Source organism: Achroia grisella, unplaced genomic scaffold (genome assembly GCF_030625045.1).
Source record: "Achroia grisella isolate CSIRO2021 unplaced genomic scaffold, CSIRO_AGI_Agris_v1 utg352, whole genome shotgun sequence".
Taxonomy (NCBI): Eukaryota; Metazoa; Arthropoda; class Insecta; order Lepidoptera; family Pyralidae; genus Achroia; species Achroia grisella.
Genome location: NW_026712812.1, coordinates 22,954 through 26,884, shown reverse-complemented (window position 1 = coordinate 26,884; position 3,931 = coordinate 22,954). Strand labels below are relative to the sequence as shown.

General features: G+C 28.9%; 1 long non-coding RNA gene across 1 annotated transcript; it reads right to left on the bottom strand.

Annotated features, from left to right (window-relative positions):
* Nucleotides 1–1,638: 1,638 nt before the first annotated feature.
* LOC131843872 (uncharacterized) lies at nt 1,639–3,220 on the bottom strand. The gene is made up of 3 exons (XR_009357563.1): nt 3,034–3,220; nt 2,074–2,144; nt 1,639–1,798 (listed from the first exon to the last, which is right to left on the bottom strand). It is a non-coding gene; the product is annotated as an uncharacterized LOC131843872 (long non-coding RNA).
* Between the last annotated feature and the right edge of the window lie 711 nt (nt 3,221–3,931).

The following is a 3,931-nucleotide window of genomic DNA, read 5'->3' as shown; positions in this document are numbered from 1 at the left end:
TATAATAATAATTGACCTAAAATTCCTTACACGTGTGTATGATTTATTCTTTTAAATATAATTTATTTTTATTAATGTGCGTTGCCTAAGGTTTACTCAATTACAATTGAAGTTTCCAATATTTACAAATATTACTGTATATACATACATATACTATAATAAATCAGTACAACCAGTAAACAGTATCATCTCAAAACTAAGTAATTAAATCCATTGACATTTGATTACGCCGTTTCTCACCTTTTCATACTAGTCAATTACCTACATCGTATTAATTACATATTCCTGTTCAATGAAAGAGCTAACCGACATTATTGTTGATTTATTTAATTCAGTGTTAATTACATTTCAAACCACAAAACTAAATAAGATTGAAATCGATATTAAAATTGAACTCCAGAGAAGACTGCAATTCGTGGCCATTTAATAAAAGTTATTTCTATAACTACATAACGTAACAGAGGTTAATCAGGGTCTGACTATTTAGCTTGAACACTTAAGTTGTTACTATAAAAAGTTTAATTTTATAATGTATTTTTTATATCATAAAAATGCCAAACAAACATGCCGCTAATCTCACTTCCCCTTTTCAAAACAAGTAAAGTGAATGCTCGTCAAAAGGCGCTAAGGCGCAATAGAAAAATACACAAAAATAAAACCTAAACACATGCATTGCACGGATACCAATAGCCAACAGTGTTAAGTGAAGCAAAAAAACTTACGTGTTATACAAAATAAAAACTTAAATACATGTGAGTATGGTGTGGAAAAAATAAAAGTAGCGCCGGGTATCATTCACTAGTGTACAAATAAAAATGTTAGCGCAATCAATCATTGATGATCGAATTTGCGAGTCACGATTGCTATCTCGGAATTACATACCTATTTGTTGATCAGATCATCTTTTGTTCGACACTCATTGAGACTTCACTTTCGTTCTCCGCACCATTAGTTTTATTGCAATAATATTATTTTCAATTAGTTCTCAAAGGTTATTAAATCATAAAAAATGTAAAGAAATTTACGCAAACTGTAGGAAAGTATGGGCTACCATAATGAAATTCCACTCTGGGTGTGATTTACCCAACATATACCTAATTTTCCAGGGATTTTCTTTTTTGCACTTTGTCACTGTAACTTACTGTATCTTTAAAACCATAGAGAAGACTTACACTTTTTAAAATTCCATCAACATTCCTGCATGACAATATTATTTTAATTATATATTTTTTCTGTATATTACTGGAATGGGACACAAATTGATTGTCTAGCTAAAGATAAGTGGAGACTGTCGCTTGTTTTCATGATCATTATATGATTTGACGTAAATGGTATCTTGCATTGAGTTGGTATTCTGGAAGAATAAAGTGTCAGCCTCCATACACTGTAATCGAAATACAGTATACAAAGCAAACTGCTTGGCCTTTAAAATAAGTGTCTAAGCAGACGACTATGTACAGAGTCTAACTCGAAAACTGATAAGTAGTATAAATTTCTTTTATTGAAATTTACTAACTGTTATAACCGTAAACTTATAGATAAGGTGCCATCATACATTACTCTAATAAGACTATAAATCTTTTATTTTTATTTATTTAATATTTTTCAAGGTACAAACATACCAAACTTGAGTTTTGTGTTAGTAATTAAAGCATAAGCAAAATAGTAACAAACAGCTATAGTCACTATACTACCCATTATCCGACAGAACCATACACAGCCAAGATCAAAACACACTGGCCGTTGATAAGGCTCTTGAATTTGGGGTATCTGTTTCTTTCGGGTATATTCATGAAGGCTGAAACAAAAATATCATTAAAATTACGGCATAATTAAATAGATTTTATGTAATGATAATGAAATAGTCATCCCAACTGCATAGATGATAGCAAATCACTAATGAAGGAAGAAGAAGGAAGAACACGAGTTATAACAGAATTACCACATTGTGATTAATTTATCAAACATTAACTATGATGACTCATAGGGGAGGATGTATATATTGCGTAGAAAATATTTTGGGCAAAGTATTATTAATTCCTTAATAAAACCATGAAATATTTACCTACTTACAATATTATTTGTTTCTTCCGTTCCAAATCATTCATTAATTCTGAATGAACCAAGTACCATCAGCCATATATCTGTAATAAGACAACGGTCCAGCTATAATGAAACATTGTGTTCTATGTGTAATTCATTTTAATGAAAAAATGTAATTATAAACCATGTAATAAAATTAAGATTACCTTGGAGATATCTAACGAGAATCAGCAATGATGTCGCCGCTATAGGGCCACCTTAATGGATGAAGCAGGTAAGCAAACTAGATAAGTAGATATCTCCAGGCGTGTTGAAGGATAATAACTCTTAGCAAAGATTATATCATCTATACTAATATTATTTAGAGAGAGACCAGATTTTATTTAGGAAAGTAAACTTCGGAATCCCTACTGATTTTAGAAAATCATTCACTGTTTGAAAGGTACATTATATCAATGTCCCAGAGGCCATATATTATGTTATAATTTATATCCTAATTTGAGGAATAGATGAATTAAGTAAGTTTTGCTTCATTTCGATTACAATATACAAAATGTATAACTATACATAACAAATACCTATCTAATACCTATATAAAATTCTCGTGTAACAGGTTTTGTGTTTATACTCTTCCGAAAATGCTTGACCGATTTTGATTTTAAATGTATATTCAGTAATTTTGAGAATATATTTATAACCTATTTTTATACCCCAAAGTGTTAAGGGTGACTCACACCAAAAATTTTTCGACAATTTATTTTTATTTTTCATTAAAAAATGTATGTATTTTTTAATGAAAAATAAAAATAAAATAAATAACCCTAAATTTTTATCCCTCTATTATTAACCCCTACTTTTTTACAGCGTTATTAATTTATATGACAAACCAATGTTTGCTGGGACAGCTAATAATATATATGTATAAATTATTTCATAACGGCCTCTGTTTACCAAAAAGTAAGTGTATAATCTACAAATAATATAACTTACTTTTTCCTCATGTCAAATCGGGGATTGTAAGAAACGTAATTCAAATTTGCTAAATATAAAACCAAACAGAAGAAACCGATCAATGTAACAGCAAACGCTATGAACTCTATGTACCATAAGATATTTGTGAATATTCCATGCATTGTGAGCTTAGAACAATCTTATGACTGAATAAGTAGGTATGTAATGTAAGAGCTAATGTCAAAATATGTCAAAGGCATTACAGTCTGTCAAAATCCAAACCATTTATAAAAAATAAGATACTATTTTTATCAAAATACATTTAAATTACTAAATCTGATCATAGTCATGTAAAAATGTTCATTACAATTTGCAAAAGATTTATTTTACTATTTCTTTATAATAAATAGCTTTAACTTAGCTTAGCTTATTTACTTCTAGATTCTTTCCTAAAAAATGGATACAAAACTTTGCATACTAGTTACTCTTCTCACTTGAACAGATTTGAAGTACAGGAACATGTTTCTCAGTAATACCGTTTTCAGGCCTCGAAACAACTGACTTCAATCACATTATTAATACTATAATATTTAATTTTATAACCACCACCACATGAAAAGCACGAACATTTAAATAATAAAGATACCACGTGAAATCATAAAAATAAGTTCACGTATAAAATTTTCTATAGCCATTCATGAATAAAATATAAAAAGTACAGTCGAATTGAGAAATTCCATTCTTTCCATATTTCTATTTTAATCAATTGGTTAAAAAAGTTTATTTTTCTCATTAAATAATTGGTTCATCAAGTATTTATATACATATTATTATTTCAATAATACTACATTTTCGTGTAAAGTTAGTTAAGTTTACCAATATAAATAGGCTTTGACGGTTAGGTTCTAAATACGACCTAACAAGCATTCAAATGCAA